The 20,280-nt window shown below is 42.9% G+C and overlaps 1 long non-coding RNA gene across 1 annotated transcript in view; it reads right to left on the bottom strand.

Moving 5' to 3' along the window:
* The window catches only part of LOC138680509 (uncharacterized), a 30,997-nt gene extending 13,843 nt beyond the window's left edge, over positions 1-17,154 (bottom strand). Inside the window, exons 1-2 of the long non-coding RNA XR_011321626.1 lie at positions 16,999-17,154; positions 11,993-12,024 (exon numbers count right to left, since the gene is read on the bottom strand). This is a non-coding gene — a long non-coding RNA (uncharacterized lncRNA). The remainder of the gene's footprint in view (positions 1-11,992; positions 12,025-16,998) is intronic.
* Between the last annotated feature and the right edge of the window lie 3,126 nt (positions 17,155-20,280).

A 20,280-nucleotide genomic window follows, 5' to 3' on the forward strand; every position in this document is an offset into this window, starting at 1 on the left:
AGATAAATAGATAGATAATAATAATCTTTATTTTTATAGAGCGCTAACATATTCCACAGCGCTTTACAGTTTGCACACATTATCATCACTGTCTCTATCAGTCTATGGAATGTGGGAGGAAACTGGAGAAGCCGGAGGTAACCCACGCAAACACGGGAAGAACATACAAACTCCTTGCAGATGTTGTCCTTGGTGGGATTTGAACCACTGAGCCAATGATAATAGATAGACAGATAGATAGATAGATAGATAGATAGATAGATAGATAGATAGAAAAAGAAAACACAGCAGCACTCTATATGAGCCAAGATATATGCAAACATTGAAAACATTGAATCTAAATTGTGTTATTATTCGGTAAGATGAAATTACAAAAATGAAGGTTGTTAGCGCATAAATTGGCCAATCCATGTGTGCAAATCAACCGCGACAAGGTGACCTCTCTCTGATGGGTCCCTGTTCTACTATACATACCTCTCTTGAGCTATTGGCCTACAGTTAAATTGACAAAACATGTCTCTCCCGGGCTATGAGCCTATAATTCAATTGGGTGAATAGAACTGATGAACATCACTTGCTGGTCAATCGGAGGAGTGCATAGTCAGGCTCAAGAGTGGTGGTTCAGTTCACAAAATAGATGGCATCATGAGAAAAGAAGATTATGTGGCAATACTGAAGCAACATCTAAGCCAGGAAGTTAAAGCTTAGGCGGAAATGGGTCTTCCAAATGAGCAATGACCCCAAGCATACTGCCAAAATGGCAACAACGTGGCTTCAGGATAACAAAGTCAATGTTTTGGAGTGGCCATCACAAAGCCCTGATCTCAATCCTATGGAAAATTTGTGGGCAAAACTGACAAGGCCGGTGCGAGCAAGGCGACTTAAAAACCGGGATCAGTTACACCAATTTTGTCAGGACAGGAGGAATGAGCCCAAATTTGGACCAACTATTGTGAGAAGCTTGTGGAAGGAGATCCCCAACGTCTGACCAATGTAATTCAGATTAAGGGCAATGGTGCCAAATAGGGATGGGTGAACCCGCATGAACAATGCCGGAAAAAGTCGAAGACCGCTGAGTGCAGTGAATACTGCCGGCAGTTAATGAGCAGCCCCGGAAGCAGATGCGCCTGGGAGACAGCGGGACGGGAGGGTGTGCGTCGCTGGACAGGTAAGTATAATTCTAATGTTTATTATTAATTTTCTGCTTTTTTTTTTACAGCCTCTCCCCCACCCCATTTTATATATGTAAAGTCTGAGTTCAGGGTTTGGACGCAAGTTCATGTCATGTCCGGCCCGAAACTCAAAATATACAAAAAACTTAGGTGAACTCACCGATCCCGAACATTGTGGGGTTCGCCCATCACTAGTACCAAATACTAATGAAATGGATGGAAACTTTTGACTAAAAATGCCTTAAAACATTCTCTCTCTCATTATTCTGGCATTTGGCAAATATTAATAATTATGGTAATCCTAATTGTCCTAAAACAAGAAAGGCTTATTCTGATTTCATATCGGATATTGAGAAAAACCTGCAGATGTGTCTTTATATAGTGGATGGAAACTTCTGGTCTCAACTGTAGAAAGATAATAGATAGATAATAGATAATAGATAGATATATAATAGGTAAATAGATAGATAATAGATAGATATATAATAGGTAAATAGATAGATAATAGATACCGTATATACTCGAGTATAAGCCGAGATTTTCAGCCCAAATTTTTGGGCTGAAAGTGCCCCTCTCGGCTTATACTCGAGTCAATGTGGGTGGCAGGGTCGGCGGGTGAGGGCGCTGAGGCATACTTACCTAGTCCCAGCGATCCTGGCGCTCCCTGCCGTCCCACGGTCTTCTGTGCTGCAGCTTCTTCCCCTCTTCAGCAGTCACGTGGGACCGCTCATTACAGAAATGAATAAGCGGCTCCACCTCCCATAGGGGCGGAGCCGCCTATTCATTCCTCTAATCAGCGGTGCCGGTGACCGCTGATAGAGAAAGAAGCTGCGGCACCGAAGACCAGGCAGAGGGACAGCGCGAGGATCGCCAGGACTAGGTAAGTATAGCATATTCACCTGTCCTCGTTCCAGCCGCCGGGAGCCGCTCCATCTTCCCGGCCGGCGCCTCCATCTTCCCGGCGTCTGCGCTCTGACTGTTCAGGCAGAGGGCGCGATGACGCATATAGTGTGCGCGGCGCCCTCTGCCTGATCAGTCAGAGCAGAGACGCCGGGAAGATGGAGGCGCCGGAACGAGACGCCGGGAGCTGCAATCAAGGGAGGTGAGTATGTGGTTTTTTTTTTTATTGCAGCAGCGGCGGCAGAGATTTCTATGGGGCACAATGAACGGTGCAGAGCACCGTATATGGCACAGCAATGGGGCACAATGAACGGTGCAGAGCACCGTATATGGCACATCTATGGGGCACAGTGAACGGTGCAGAGCACCGTATATGGCACAGCAATGGGGCACAATGAACGGTGCAGAGCACCGTATATGGCACAGCAATGGGGCACAATGAACGGTGCAGAGCACCGTATATGTCACAGCAATGGGGCACAATGAACGGTGCAGAGCACCGTATATGGCACAGCAATGGGGCACAATGAACGGTGCAGGGCACCGTATATGGCACAGCAATGGGGCACAATGAACGGTGCAAAGCACCGTATATGGCACAGCAATGGGGCACAATGAACGGTGCAGAGCACCGTATATGGCACAGCAATGGGGCACAATGAACGGTGCAGAGCACCGTATATGGGCACAGATATGGGGCACAGTGAACGGTGCAGAGCACTGTATATGTCACAGCAATGGGGCACAATGAACGGTGCAGAGCACCGTATACGGGCACAGATATGGGGCACAATGAACGGTGCAGAGCACCGTATATGGGCACAGATATGGGGCACAGTGAACGGTGCAGAGCACTGTATATGGCACATCTATGGGGCACAGTGAACGGTGCAGAGCACCGTATATGGCACAGCAATGGGGCACAATGAACGGTGCAGAGCACCGTATATGGGCACAGATATGGGGCACAATGAACGGTGCAGAGCACCGTATATGGGCACAGATATGGGGCACAGTGAACGGTGCAGAGCACCGTATATGGCACAGCAATGGGGCACAGTGAACGGTGCAGAGCACCGTATATGGCACATCTATGGGGCACAATGAACGGTGCAGAGCACCGTATATGGCACAGCAATGGGGCACAGTGAACGGTGCAGAGCACTGTACATGGCACAGCAATGGGGCACAATGAACGGTGCAGAGCACTATATGGGGCACAGCTATGGGGAAATAATGAACGGTGCAGAGCACTATATGGCACAGCTATGGGGAAATAATGATCTATTTTTATTTTTGATATTCACCGGTAAATGCTGCATTTCCACCCTAGGCTTATACTCGAGTCAATAAGTTTTCCCAGTTTTTTGTGGCAAAATTAGGGGGGTCGGCTTATACTCGGGTCGGCTTATACTCGAGTATATACGGTAGATATATAATAGGTAAATAGATAGATAATAGGTAGATAGATAAAAAATAGACAGATACATTTATGTTTCAGTCACATGTAATTTTGCAGTCGCTGAATGTCTATATCTGCTCACATATTGTACCATATGTCAAAGAGACAACATTAGAGTCAGGTTGTATGATGGTAATTTACTGTTATGTCTCCACGTTGCCACACATCTCCAGTATTTCCATCTCTTAGAAGTTACAACCTACTGATAGAATGTGTCAAGAAAGCAATTTCACTGACATGATTCTCAAAATGATAATATATTATGTATATCAAGCGCGTCTCTTTACTAGATGTTTATAACTTGCAAGAAGAAAAATGAGATCAAGTCATCACTGTGTCCATAATGGAAAAAGGGGAAATATCTGACAACATTTGAGACTGGAGAACTACATGAGAAACCAGGATGAAGTATCCATGGAATATATGTCACACAGTATATTGCTACAGATACAGAGCAAACATGAGACAGTCTATTTATTTCCTTTTACCTCCTTCATCTTTTTGCTTTCTCCTTCAATTTTTCATTTTCATTTATCTCTCTCTTCCTTACGTCTTTATTTTTCATCAACCTATCATCTTCAACATCTCCATCTTTTCTGCGCTCCTTCTCCATCTTGTCCTGTTACCATTTCCCAATTTCCTATTAATTCTTTCCTTTATGTTATTTATTTTTCTTCAAGTTTCTTTTTTCGACTATCTCATGTAAATGTGTCATGTCAATTTTTACTTCATGGAAACACATCAATGTTAAGATGCCATCATGGCAGTTATACTTAAATACTGAGGCGCTTGGTTTGGAGGTTTCACATCTATACAGAGGCATGGAGCTTGGTGGTTACATTAAAATACTTCTGCACAGAGCTTGACTGTTATATATCAGTACCCAGCCACAGAGCTTGATGTTTGACCTATAATACTGAGGCACAGAGTTTTGCAGCTACACATCAGTAAGGGACAATATTTTTCAGTTACCCAGTAAGCCACGGAGCTTTGGAGTTACACATCAGTAAGGCAAAGAGCTTTGGAGTTACACATTAGTAAGGCAAAGAGCTTTGGAGTTATACATCAGAAAGGCACAGAGCTTTAGAGTTACAGATTAGTAAGGCACATAACTTTGGAGTTACCCATGAGTAAGGCACAGAGCTTTGGAGTTACCCATGAGTAAGGCACAGAGCTTTGGAGTTATACATCAGTAAGGCACATAGCTTTATAGTAACACATCAGTAAGGCACAGAGCTTTAGAGTTACACATCAGTAAGGCACAGAGCTTTGGAGTGATACATCAGTAAGGCACAGAGCTTTGGAGTTATACATAGTAACATAGTAACATAGTTAGTAATGCCGAAAAAAGACATTTGTCAATCCAGTTCAGCCTATATTCCATCATAACAAATCCCCAGATCTACGTCCTTCTACAGAACCTAATAATTGTATGATACAATATTGTTCTGCTCCAGGAAGACATCCAGGCCTCTCTTGAACCCCTCGACTGAGTTCGCAATCACCACCTCCTCAAGCAAGCAATTCCAGATTCTCACTGCCCTAACAGTAAAGAATCCTCTTCTATGTTGGTGGAAAAACCTTCTCTCCTCCAGACGCAAAGAATGCCCCCTTGTGCCCGTCAACTTCCTTGGTATAAACAGATCCTCAGCGAGATATTTGTATTGTCCCCTTATATACTTATACATGGTTATTAGATCACCCATGTTATGGTCTGGTGGCCTAGGAGCAGCATGAGACGGACTCTGGAGAAGGTGGTCCCTGTACTGACCACAAACCCTGAACCTAGCAGCACAACTAGAAGTAGCCGTGGGGGTACCTAACACTCCCTAGACCCCTCGGCACAGCCTAAGATCTAACTACCCCTAAAGACAGAAACAGGAAACTTATCTTGCCTCAGAGAAACTCCCCAAAGGATAGATAGCCCCCCACAAATATTGACTGTGAGAGGAGAGGGAAATAACATACGCAGATATGAAATCAGATTTTAGCATAGGAGGCCATACTAGCTAAAAAGAAAGAATAGAACAGAGTACTCTGCGGTCAGTATAAAAACACTAGAAAATATCCACCGCAGAAAATACGGATCACCACATCTGACTAAAGACATGGGGGGTATATCTGCATCTCCAGAGAAATAGCTAGGCTGCAAAAAATCCTTCACAGACTAAGCTGGACAAGACAAAAACATGAAAATGCACAGAACTATAAGGTCCACAGCAGGTGGACAACAAAAACAAAGCCAGGACTTATCTTTGTACAAAAGCACAGCAAACTGGAGAGACCAGCAGGGAAGTGAATCCTTCAAGAACAATGGACAACTGGCACTGACTAAAGGATCCTGCAAAGCTATATACCCCAGTCAGTTTTGCAATTAGTAGATACACCTGTCCACTCCTGCAGTCCAGGCACAACTGCATTACCCTCTACAACCACCGGAGGGAGCCCAAAAGCTGAATTCACAACAGTACCCCCCCCTTGAGGAGGGGTCACCGAACCCTCACCAGAGCCCCCAGGCTGATCAGGATGAGCCCGATGAAAGGCACGAACCAAATCAACGGCATGGACATCAGAGGCAGAAATCCAAGAATTATCCTCCTGGCCATAACCCTTCCACTTGACAAGGTACTGAAGCTTCCGCCTCGAAAAACGGGAATCCAAAACCTTCTCAACAACATATTCCAACTCCCCATCGACCAATACAGGGGCCGGAGGATCAACAGAGGGAACAACGGGCTCCACATATTTCCGCAACAAAGATCTATGGAAGACATTATGAATAGCAAAAGAAGCCGGAAGCGCCAGGCGAAAGGACACCGGATTAATAATCTCAGAAATCCTTCAAGAACAATGGACAACTGGCACTGACTAAAGGATCCTGCAAAGCTATATACCCCAGTCAGTTTTGCAATTAGTAGATACACCTGTCCACTCCTGCAGTCCAGGCACAACTGCATTACCCTCTACAACCACCGGAGGGAGCCCAAAAGCTGAATTCACAACACACCCCTCAGTCGTCTTTTTTCTAGACTAAATAATCCTAATTTCTCTAATCTATCTGGGTATTGTAGTTCTCCCATCCCCTTTATTAATTTTGTGGCCAAATTCTGTGCTAAGCGTCTCAAAAACATTTTTTTTCCTAATGTTCAAAAAGAAAGTTTGCAATTCATATTTCATGTATTTGCTATTTGACGTGTTTTGGCACGATAGAGTGCAACCTTTTTTTGTATATTATATATGGAGGTAGCTGCTCCTGGTATGCACCTATTCACACTAGTTTGGATGTGCCAGTCTTTTTTCTGTCATTACATATCAGTAAGGCACAGAGCTTTGCATTTATACATTAGTGAGGCACAGAGCTTTGCGGTTGCACATTAGTGAGGCGCAGATCTTTGGAGTTATACATCAGTAAGGCACAGAGCTTAGTTACACATTAGTGAGGCACAGAGCTTTGTAGTTGCACATTAGTGAGGCACAGAGCTTTGTAGTTACACATTAGTGAGACACAGCTTTGTAGTTGCACATTAGTGAGGCACAGAGCTTTGTAGTTACACATTAGTGAGACACAGAGCTTTGTTGTTACACATTAGTAAGGCACAGAGCTTTGCAGTTGTACATTAGTCAGGCACATAGCTTTGTAGTTACACATTAGTGAAGCACAGAGCTTTGTAGTTACACATTAGTGAGGCACAGAGCTTTGTAGTTACACATTAGTGAGGCACAGAGCTTTGTAGTTACATATTAGTGTGGCACAGAGCTTTGTAGTTACACATTAGTGAGGCACAGAGCTTTGCATTTACACATTAGTGAGGCACAGAGCTTTGTAGTTACACATTAGTGAAGCACAGAGCTTTGTAGTTACACATTAGTGAGGCACAGAGCTTTGTAGTTTCACATTAGTGAAGCACAGAGCTTTGTAGTTACACATTAGTGAAGCACAGAGCTTTGTAGTTACACATTAGTGAGGCACAGAGCTTTGTAGTTACACATTAGTGAGGCACAGAGCTTTGCATTTACACATTAGTGAGGCACAGAGCTTTGTAGTTACACATTAGTGAGGCACAAAGCTTTGCATTTACACATTAGTGAGGCACAGAGCTTTGTAGTTACACATTAGTGAAGCACAGAGCTTTGTAGTTACACATTAGTGAGGCACCGAGCTTTGCAGTTACACATTAGTGAGGGACAGAGCTTTGCAGTTACACATTAGTGAAGCACAGAGCTTTGTAGTTACACATTAGTGAGGCACAGAGCTTTGTAGTTACACATTAGTGAAGCACAGAGCTTTGTAGTTACACATTAGTGAAGCACAGAGCTTTGTAGTTACACATTAGTGAGGCACAGAGCATTGTAGTTACACATTAGTGAGACACAGAGCTTTGTAGTTACACATTAGTGAGGCACAGAGCTTTGTAGTTACACATTAGTGAGGCACAGAGCTTTGTAGTTACACATTAGTGAGGCACAGAGCTTTGTAGTTACACATTAGTGAGTCACAGAGCTTTGTAGTTACACATTAGTGAGGCACCGAGCTTTGTAGTTACACATTAGTGAGGCACAGAGCTTTGTAGTTACACATTAGTGAGGCACAGAGCTTTGTAGTTACACATTAATGAGGCACAGAGCTTTGTAGTTACACATTAGTGAGGCACAGAGCTTTGTAGTTGCACATTAGTGAGGCACAGAGCTTTGTAGTTACACATTAGTGAGGCACAGAGCTTTGTAGTTACACATTAGTGAGGCACAGAGCATTGTAGTTACACATTAGTGAGACACAGAGCTTTGTAGTTACACATTAGTGAGGCACAGAGCTTTGTAGTTACACATTAGTGAGGCACAGAGCTTTGTAGTTACACATTAGTGAGGCACAGAGCTTTGTAGTTACACATTAGTGAGTCACAGAGCTTTGTAGTTACACATTAGTGAGGCACCGAGCTTTGTAGTTACACATTAGTGAGGCACAGAGCTTTGTAGTTACACATTAGTGAGGCACAGAGCTTTGTAGTTACACATTAATGAGGCACAGAGCTTTGTAGTTACACATTAGTGAGGCACAGAGCTTTGTAGTTACACATTAGTGAGGCACAGAGCTTTGTAGTTACACATTAGTGAGGCACCGAGCTTTGTAGTTACACATCAGTAAGGCATAGAGCTTTGTAGTTACACATTAGTGAGTCACAGAGCTTTGTAGTTACACATTAGTGAGGCACCGAGCTTTGTAGTTACACATCAGTAAGGCACAGAGCTTTGTAGTTACACATTAGTGAGGCACAGAGCTTTGTAGTTACACATTAGTGAGGCACAGAGCTTTGTAGTTACACATTAGTGAGGCACAGAGCTTTGTAGTTACACATTAGTGAGGCACAGAGCTTTGTAGTTGCACATTAGTGAGGCACAGAGCTTTGTAGTTACACATTAGTGAGGCACAGAGCTTTGTAGTTACACATTAATGAGGCACAGAGCTTTGTAGTTACACATTAGTGAGGCACAGAGCTTTGTAGTTGCACATTAGTGAGGCACAGAGCTTTGTAGTTACACATTAGTGAGGCACCGAGCTTTGTAGTTACACATCAGTAAGGCATAGAGCTTTGTAGTTACACATTAGTGAGGCACAGAGCTTTGTAGTTACACATTAGTGAGGCACAGATCTTTGTAGTTACACATTAGTGAGGCACAGAGCTTTGTAGTTACACATTAGTGAGGCACAGAGCTTTGTAGTTACACATTAGTGAGGCACAGAGCTTTGTAGTTACACATTAGTGAGGCACAGAGCTTTGTAGTTACACATTAATGAGGCACAGAGCTTTGTAGTTACACATTAGTGAGGCACAGATCTTTGTAGTTACACATTAGTGAGGCACAGATCTTTGTAGTTACACATTAGTGAGGCACAGAGCTTTGTAGTTACACATTAGTGAGACACAGAGCTTTGTAGTTACACATTAGTGAGGCACAGAGCTTTGTAGTTACACATTAGTGAGGCACAGATCTTTGTAGTTACACATTAGTGAGGCACAGAGATTTGTAGTTACACATTAGTGAGGCACAGAGCGTTGTAGTTACACATTAGTGAGACACAGAGCTTTGCAGTTACACATTAGTGAGGCACAGAGCGTTGTAGTTACACATTAGTGAGACACAGAGCTTTGTAGTTACACATTAGTGAGGCACAGAGCTTTGTAGTTACACATTAGTGAGGCACAGATATTTGTAGTTACACATTAGTGAGGCACAGAGCTTTGTAGTTACACATTAGTGAGGCACAGAGATTTGTAGTTACACATTAGTGAGGCACAGAGCGTTGTAGTTACACATTAGTGAGACACAGAGCTTTGTAGTTACACATTAGTGAGGCACAGAGCTTTGTAGTTACACATTAGTGAGGCACAGATCTTTGTAGTTACACATTAGTGAGGCACAGAGCTTTGCAGTTACAATTAGGGACAGAACTTTGTAGTTACATATCAGTAATTTGGTTATGCCTTCAGAATGAAGCACAAATCTTACTTCATAGATAACAATATATAACATATATCCACTGCACAGAAAGCTACATGTGCATGATGGTGGTACATTACCAACTATTGTTTGAGCTACTCCTTTTATATTTCCTCCTACTGCAAGCAAGAACGACCTGAAGCTACAAGAGCAAAGCTTCAGGGAAGTCTAATACCCCGCAGCATCCCTGCAGGATACAGGATCATTTATGCTTTTTAACAGTTTGTAGCCTGCTTTTCAGAGTAAGAGTTTAGTTCTAAAATAAAGAAAATAGTTGAAAGCTATAGCGCATCTGATAGCAAGTCATGGCATGCTTTATCAGAAGCATTAGTTGTAGGGGAGAAAACGCAAAGCGGCTGGTAGAGTGCCTGCGGCTCCATAATGTAGAGGAATAGAGACTCAGTGAGCTTTTATACTGCCTGATACATTAGCCAAGCAGCTGTAACCAACGCTCTTTCTGCCTGCTTTGGTAATTATGATTATCCTCCTATCGAAATATTCCTGAATAAGCTAATATATTAAAGGTTATCGAGGCAGAGTTCTTATCTACATTATATCTGTGTGACAGGGGCTGTGTGATCATCATCAATAACTGTGATAGGGGTTTCTAACACTTATGTAGAAAAGGTGTGTGACTGTGTGGTACTGTCCATAGAATTTCATCATACAGGAGAATCTGGTAACTTGCCCCATTGAACTAGTCGTGAAATTTTCAGGGTGTCACCATGAGATCAAATTACCTAAGTAAAGAAAAGTACAGCATACTGTACATAGCTTGGCAGTTGCACTTCACTACTATGGCACTGAGCTTTGCGGTTTCAATTCCATGCTGAGGTTGACGAGTATTTCTTGTCTGTGGGACTCACTGAGTTCATACAGGTGCAGAGGTCCAACAGTATAAAATCAAGATACTCCACAGGACTCTGTCAGCAATGTGTTTAAAAAAATCCTTTTTAGTTTATTAAATCGAATGGTTTCAAAGTTACAACTCATTTTGAAGTCCTAAGGTTTCTTTGTCAAGTTAAAATACTAAAATAATGTCAAAACTTAAGGATTGAGGATGGGGAGGTCTATGCATGGAAATCGAGCCGAACATAACTCCAAAATTTTAATAAAGTGTTTACACGACCTGCTGTGACCATTCAAAACAATAAAGTGTAAAGGTCTGTATGTTGCACTATTACTGAGAAGCTGAATGCATCAACATCTGAGATTGCCAAGCAGCCATTACCCTGGTCCAGAGTATTGGGAGCACATGTGTGATCGGGACCAATACAAGCCAGTAATTGCAACAGTACCTGGACACTTCAGAGAGACGACTAGAGATGAGCAAACATTTTAAGGTTCAGTTTGGCTGTGTCCGCCGAACTTCCCAATGTTCGCCGAATAGTTTGCCAAACATAATCCGAACACCATTGAATTCAAAAGGAGGCAAAACCAAAAGCATAGACAACACCTTCAGGGGGTCCAAAAGGTGCCCAAACAGCTCAAATGAGGGTCAGACACTAGGAAAAATGGCATCAATTGACCGGTTAATTGTGCCATAATTAAATAATTTTTAAAAAGATTGACGTGGGTTCCCTTGTGTTTTTGATAACCAGCCACGTATTCTCAGGCTGGTAAAGGGCCATGGATATTGCCCTGCCCAGCCTAAAGATAGCAGCCTTCAGCCTCCCATAAATGGCACATCTATTAGATGTGCCAATTCTTGCGCTTTGCCCAGCTCTTCCCACTTGCCCTGTGGTAGTGGCAAGTGGGTTTCATATTTGTGGGGTTGATGTCACCTTTGAATTGTCCGGTGACATCAAACCCAGAGGTTAGTAATGGAGAGGCATCTATAAGACACCCCCATTACTAACCCAATAATGATAGTATATAAAAAAATGCACCCAGATTAAAGTCCTCAAATTGAACGAATGACACAGACACCTTTAATGAACCTAAATTAAACCATACTCACATCATCGCCCAGTCCACTGCAGTCAATGTCTCCTGTAAGAGAATTAAAATAATAAACAACAATATTCTTCACCTATCTGCTGAGACGATAATACATTTGTTTCGCGACACGTCTACCTATGCTACATCTAAATGGCAGGTTGCATTGTTGCATAATGATAATGTGACTATACAGCCCGTTATCCATCAGAGACACTGATCTGTGCATTCTAGCTCAGCTCTGTGTCTCGCAGTGATGTCAGAAAGGTCCTGGGAGTTCACAGCCAATGAACTCAGTTCAACTCACTGACGTCAGCGCAAGTGCCATTACAACTTTTCGCAGGTACCCATTCAGATGAAGAAGTTTATTCTCAGCGAGGAAAGGCAAGTGTAAGTAGGACCTGGTATAAGAGAGATGCCCTAATGTGGCTACCAGGTACACATAAATTCACCAATATTTCTAGTGCAGTAATGCAGTTCAATTTTCATGTTTCATGTTTGCATGTTTTACCGCCACAGTGTGATGCCTTATTTATTTGACTTTATACGAGTTGGTGACTCTAGGTTCAGCACCTGTTCACACTTATTCTATGTTTGGATGTGACAGTCAGTTTTTTGAAATTTGTATTCACTAGCCTTCTGACTGAGCACTCCGCCTCCTAGCCACAGAGTTTTTTGAAATTTGTTTTCAGCCAAAGAGGCACAGCCGACGCGGTTTCAGTCATTGCTCAGAACATTGTGAACGACAATTGTAGCTGAACCCTTGCAGTGACTGACAGCCGGCTCTACAATGTGTCAGGGGATTACTTGTTGCATTTTTCCAAATATAAACTAAATCCACCACCATTAAAGCCTCTCAGTCCAACAATCTGTATGTCAGCCTGCAACCCCCTTTGCATATTCAAAAGAACACCTTTAATAATCCCGCCGTATGATGCGATCAAGTCCGATGGACGTTTCTGGTCTTGCTCGGCACCTCCTCTATCCCCTCGATCACTGTCCTCCTGCCTTGCTTGATGTTGATGATGCATCCTATGTCATCTACATAGCTCCACCAATGTTGCTCATCGGCAGGCGTACTCCGCCCTGCCCTGCTGAAGCCTAAGCAAAGTCCTGTAATACACATGAACCGGCTTTACTTCTGGGTCATCGGTACTCTTTGTCCTGGCGCATGCCCATTACACCAATTTTTTCTGCCCGCATGTGACCGCTGAAATGGTGCAAAGGCTTTTGGGCCGAGAGTGAATAAATCAACATGTATCTCACTAGTAATTTTGTTTTCCATTCCACTCTATTACGCCCAGGTTCACATATACTAGACCTGACTCCATATATTTTGGCTTTTCTAATTTCGCATATGACAACTGTATGATGGGGAAGATCATTCGAATGTGGGTAGTTCGAAAGCAAAAAGGCTCCGAACATCTGAGAGGAGCAAATAAATGAGCAGAACAATGTAAGAAGCTGTGAACTTTGCAGAGATCAGACAGAAATCCAGGCGCTGTCATTATAAGTATTACTGGCTCATATCGAACAAGTGTTACAAAAGCTTAGCCTGGGGCTTTCACCCAGCAAGGTCCATTTGGTCTCTTTCCAGCTGAAGCTAAAAAAAAAAAGACTTGATCAATTACAATTTGCATTCTGAATAGATATGACATCGAAGAAATAAAAAGGAAGATCTCATTATAAATCTGGAAATATCATATCCATTATCTGGTAAGAAATAATTCCGCCACCTGATACTTGCGTTCCCAGCTGGAATCTGTTTTCTTTTGATATTACACACACGGGATGAGACTAAGAAATGGAGCGTAATCACAGCAGATCGGGGTGGTCATGGGCTCCTTTTCCAATCCACACACATATTAGGGTCAAGACTACTGCTACTCGTGAAGCTTTCCCTGCAGAAGACTAATTTCCAGTATATCGGTCAGCTAACACCATCATCCATCGTAACACGATCACTACTGGATGAAGATGAGCCAACTGGCTATAGGGCAAATTTGGCAAATTAATTTGAAATTGGACCAGAATAAGTTTGGTGCAAGCTGAATCTATTGGAAAGGGGTGAAACAAAATGATCTTATAATAACTTTTCTTTGGCCCTCCCGATACCTCTCCAGCTGTCAACTATCCTGGATGCAGCATATCTATGTTCTACGAGTCTTCTTCTCTTTTTATGCCTCTGGTGCTGCCATTCTTCACAAGTCCCCACCACGCCATCTTTTGGAGTGCGATGTAAGTCATAGACAAGGACGACGGTGAAAAACGGCAAAGTTGTAAGACTGGAAAGAGGAGAATATCGATGCTAAATGGGAGAAGAAATTATGGAGGAGCTGAACAATGGATCGGTGGTGGAAGAAGAGGAACAGGGAGGGCCAAGAAGAGGTTAGCTTCGAATTTTGTTTTTGAATTGCAAAAATATGTGATTCGTTACGAATTGGTTTAGATCATATGGCCTGTCTGCATGACGTTAAGCCTCTAGCTCACTTTTTAATAGTCGACTGTTTTGGGGTTTGTATTAAATTTCCCAATGGTTGCAGTCAATGACGAGCTCAATAGTAAACTCAGGTTTCTCCAATGAGTGTTTTATATTTCCCCTTTTGAAAATGTACAGTTTGCGAAAAATTCATCACCTACCCCTGTGTCCCTCTGCTGAGATCCACACCGATGGGAAGATTGGGGAATTCTTATCTCCGATGGGGAATCCCCATTACACAATGGTTGGTTGCCCGAATACTGATCCAGTAATTAATTAATTCATTAATTAATTCATGGTGCTGCTGGCAAAAATAAAAATCAAGCACACAACTCTTCAGCCCCATGAGGAAAGAAAGAAGAGCCGAGCAAACATGTGTACTACCGCTCCAGGATAAAATTGACCATTTTGCTGATTGATGCAGTCGGACCCCCGCCAATCAACAAGAGGATATTATGGGTTTTCACGAGAGAGCCCTTTTAAACTCAAAAGCTGTAATCCTGGGTGGAGGGTCAGAAGGCGTCTTCATTAGCGATGAGCGAATGTGTTCAGATAACGTGTTGTCCAAGCATGCTCGGGGGTTATCCGGGTATCTTGGGCATGCTCACAGTGCTGCTGTCCATATTGGCTTTATTCTGGTCCAGTACTGATGATACTTTGTAATAGAAAAAGCTGGGTTACGTTCGGAACAAGTTAGGCCCCCAAGCTGAATGTTTTGGATCATGTAGAAAAGCAGCCGAGTACGGTGCCATTTTGCAATTTTTGACACAATATTTCCTTAAAAAATCCCGATTTCTGCAGTTTTTATGAACTTTCCCCACCATTGAGCTGCGCTCATTTTTCCTTATTTTTTTTTAATAACCTACAACATTTTCCAAAACTTGAACTCATTTTTGCGTTATTTTTCATAAACTTTTGCAGAGAATTCAGCCTATTCACACACTACAGGGAAATTACAGAAAGCAACAGGAAAATGACTGCATTTTGGCACAGAAAGCGGGAGCAGCTGGCATCAGACGTCTTTCTTCGGGTCCATGATGGTGGTTTTGGCTCGGAGAGACATGACACCTGCCGGCGTCTGTGTGATCGTTACCTACGAATAAACATTTGAAAAGAAAACTACAATAGACGTTTCTACAAGTTGCAGAAAGTAGAGTGGGAGCACATTCGCTCCTTTCAGTGATGTTCGCTCATTTAATATGTGGATTTTCAATAATTAGACAATCGCCAGTAGTTTTGTGGAAGGCGGGATGGTTTTATCCGGGAAAAATAAGGCTCACACAAAAGAAAGAATTGACTTCAGGACAAAACCAAAAACAACAGATGGAAAAAATTATTTCATTTTTTTTGTTCCTTTTTTTAAGCATTTTGTATGTTTTTTACCTTGAAAAAAAAGTATCCGGATATGTGCACGCGATTTACTTGAATTGGAAGTCTGCTACTGTTAAAAAGCCCACTAAAAAGAGACAATGGTCCACCTCAACTATCTGTAGAGAGACAATGGCCCACCTCACTTCTGAAAAAGACACAAATACCCCTCCGGCCTCGGCTGACTGTGACCCATCTCAGGGTTTCTGCTGATAGAGGCAGATTGCACTTGACAACAGGCAGTATTCTGACTCCATGACTAAGGCTGGTTTCACATTTGCGTTTTTTGCCGCTGGGTTTTAGCGCAAAAAAAGCATGCGTTTTTTTCCCTATACTTAACATTAAAAACGCATGCATTTTTTTGCATGCGTTTTGCCGCCGCATGCGTCTTTTATATGCATGCGTTGTGTTGCAGAAATGCAACATGTAGTAATTTCTAGCGGCGTTTTTTTGCCGCACAAAAACCTATTGCTGTCTATGTAAACGCATGCGTTTTTAAGCACATGCGTTTTAATAGAAAAACACAATAATACACACTAATAAACCAACCCCAAACCCTAACCCTAAGGGATCCTAACCCTAACCCTAAGGGATCCTAACCCTAACGCTAAGGGATCCTAACCCTAACCCTAAGGGATCCTAACCCTAACCCTAAGGGATCCTAACCCTAACCCTAAATGTTAGGGTTAGGGTTAGGATACCTTAGAGTTAGGGTTAGGGCTAGGATCCCTTAGGGTGAGGGTTAGGGTTAGGATCCCTTAGGGTTAGGGTTAGGGTTAGGGTTAGGGATAGGGTTAAGGTTCGGGTTAGGATCCCTAGGGTTACTAGGGATCCTAACCCTAACCCTATCCCTAACCCTAGCTATTTCTGTTTAAAGTGGGTTTTGTTGATTTTGATGATTGGCAGCTGTCAGACACTTCTCATCATGCGTTTTAAAAATGCAAACGCAGGAAAAAACGCATGTAAACGCATCAAAACGCCGCGTTTGTATTAAAACATGCCAAAACTCATGTGTCTAAAAAAACTCTGCGTTTTAACGCGTTTACATGCATTTTTTTCACCACATGCGTTTGCGTTTAAAACGCTGCGTTTTTAAAAGCAAATGTGAAACCAGCCTAAGCTGCAAGCGTAGGGCGCTGCGAGACACCGTTTCTAGGCTGCCTCTTTTAAACCGTACTCACATGTTGTGATGTCCTCAGATAGTTTTAACTTGATTGTATGGGAGCGTGTATGAAGATTCCAGATGAAGGTTTATTTTACAGTTTAATTCTCGTAGATATGTGCACATATAGCAGGTAAAAATGACTTTTCGGAAACAGGGCTGCATACACACGAGCTTCTATGATGGCTGATAGATGGTGAATGAGGAAGAAGGGAGGGGTTACGATGTCAGAGCTACAGGGAGAGAGGAAGGACAAATCTCTAAGAGGGCAAACCTTATTGCATAGCAACTAAACAGCACAATATAACAACACAATCATAATGTAATACTCTGTGTATGGTTCCTAAATCATGGAACATGACAGGCAGAGATGCACTTAGCGGCTACAACACTGCATGCAAATTGCCTCTTCAGAGATAAAGAGGACTTGAACTCTATAGCGCCACCTGTTTTTCCTCTTTTTCTTTGAAGAGGCAATTTGCATATTATATTTCCCAGAGGAGCATTGCGCGGCGAATCAGCCTCCTTACCTTGACAAGCCAGAGATGGTATGTCCCTCTCCACAAGAAGAAACCTTACAACACTGTAGTAATTTTCAGGAGAAATCTAAACATTTCTATTCATTGATACATTTTTATACACTGGGAACTGCCCACAGCCCATCCGTTCTGGGAATATGACCTCTGCAGTCAATCACTACCCATGTGACCTCTGCAGTCAATCACTACCCATGTGACCTCTGCAGTCAATCACTACCCATGTGACCTCTGCAGTCAATCACTACCCATGTGACCTCTGCAGTCAATCACTACCCATGTGATCTCTGAAGTCAATCACTACCCATGTGATCTCTGAAGTCAATCACTACCCATGTGACCTCTGCAGTCAATCACTACCCATGTGATCTCTGAAGTCAATCACTACCCATGTGACCTCTGCAGTTAATCACTACCCATGTGATCTCTGAAGTCAATCACTACCCATGTGATCTCTGAAGTCAATCACTACCCATGTGATCTCTGAAGTCAATCACTATCCATGTGATCTCTACAGTCAATCACTACCCATGTGATCTCTGAAGTCAATCACTAGCTACATGAACTCTGCAGTCAATCACTACCCATGTGATCTCTGCAGTCAATCACTACCCATGTGACCTCTGCGGTCTATCACTACCCATGTGATCTCTGAAGTCAATCACTAGCTACATGAACTCTGCAGTCAATCACTACCCATGTGATCTCTGAAGTCAATCACTACCCATGTGACCTCTTCAGTCAATCACTACCCATGTGATCTCTGAAGTCAATCACTAGCTACATGAACTCTGCAGTCAATCACTACCCATGTGATCTCTGAAGTCAATCACTACCCATGTGACCTCTGCAGTTAATCACTACCCATGTGATCTCTGAAGTCAATCACTACCCATGTGATCTCTGAAGTCAATCACTACCCATGTGATCTCTGAAGTCAATCACTACCCATGTGATCTCTGAAGTCAATCACTAGCTACATGAACTCTGCAGTTAATCACTACCCATGTGATCTCTGAAGTCAATCACTACCCATGTGATCTCTGAAGTCAATCACTACCCATGTGACCTCTGCAGTCAATCACTACCCATGTGATCTCTGAAGTCAATCACTAGCTACATGAACTCTGCAGTCAATCACTACCCATGTGATCTCTGCAGTCAATCACTACCCATGTGACCTCTGCGGTCTATCACTACCCATGTGATCTCTGAAGTCAATCACTAGCTACATGAACTCTGCAGTCAATCACTACCCATGTGATCTCTGAAGTCAATCACTACCCATGTGACCTCTGCAGTCAATCACTACCCATGTGATCTCTGAAGTCAATCACTAGCTACATGAACTCTGCAGTCAATCACTACCCATGTGATCTCTGAAGTCAATCACTACCCATGTGACCTCTGCAGTTAATCACTACCCATGTGATCTCTGAAGTCAATCACTACCCATGTGATCTCTGAAGTCAATCACTACCCATGTGATCTCTGAAGTCAATCACTACCCATGTGATCTCTGAAGTCAATCACTAGCTACATGAACTCTGCAGTTAATCACTACCCATGTGATCTCTGAAGTCAATCACTACCCATGTGATCTCTGAAGTCAATCACTACCCATGTGACCTCTGCAGTCAATCACTACCCATGTGATCTCTGAAGTCAATCACTACCCATGTGACCTCTGCAGTCAATCACTACCCATGTGACCTCTGCAGTCAATCACTACCCATGTGACCTCTGCAGTCAATCACTACCCATGTGATCTCTGAAGTCAATCACTACCCATGTGATCTCTGAAGTCAATCACTACCCATGTGACCTCTGCAGTCAATCACTACCCATGTGATCTCTGAAGTCAATCACTACCCATGTGACCTCTGCAGTTAATCACTACCCATGTGATCTCTGAAGTCAATCACTACCCATGTGATCTCTGAAGTCAATCACTACCCATGTGATCTCTGAAGTCAATCACTATCCATGTGATCTCTACAGTCAATCACTACCCATGTGATCTCTGAAGTCAATCACTAGCTACATGAACTCTGCAGTCAATCACTACCCATGTGATCTCTGCAGTCAATCACTACCCATGTGACCTCTGCGGTCTATCACTACCCATGTGATCTCTGAAGTCAATCACTAGCTACATGAACTCTGCAGTCAATCACTACCCATGTGATCTCTGAAGTCAATCACTACCCATGTGACCTCTTCAGTCAATCACTACCCATGTGATCTCTGAAGTCAATCACTAGCTACATGAACTCTGCAGTCAATCACTACCCATGTGATCTCTGAAGTCAATCACTACCCATGTGACCTCTGCAGTTAATCACTACCCATGTGATCTCTGAAGTCAATCACTACCCATGTGATCTCTGAAGTCAATCACTACCCATGTGATCTCTGAAGTCAATCACTACCCATGTGATCTCTGAAGTCAATCACTAGCTACATGAACTCTGCAGTTAATCACTACCCATGTGATCTCTGAAGTCAATCACTACCCATGTGATCTCTGAAGTCAATCACTACCCATGTGACCTCTGCAGTCAATCACTACCCATGTGATCTCTGAAGTCAATCACTAGCTACATGAACTCTGCAGTCAATCACTACCCATGTGATCTCTGCAGTCAATCACTACCCATGTGACCTCTGCGGTCTATCACTACCCATGTGATCTCTGAAGTCAATCACTAGCTACATGAACTCTGCAGTCAATCACTACCCATGTGATCTCTGAAGTCAATCAC

The sequence above is a fragment of the Ranitomeya imitator genome, chromosome 5, assembly GCF_032444005.1.
Source record: "Ranitomeya imitator isolate aRanImi1 chromosome 5, aRanImi1.pri, whole genome shotgun sequence".
Classification (NCBI taxonomy): domain Eukaryota; kingdom Metazoa; phylum Chordata; class Amphibia; order Anura; family Dendrobatidae; genus Ranitomeya; species Ranitomeya imitator.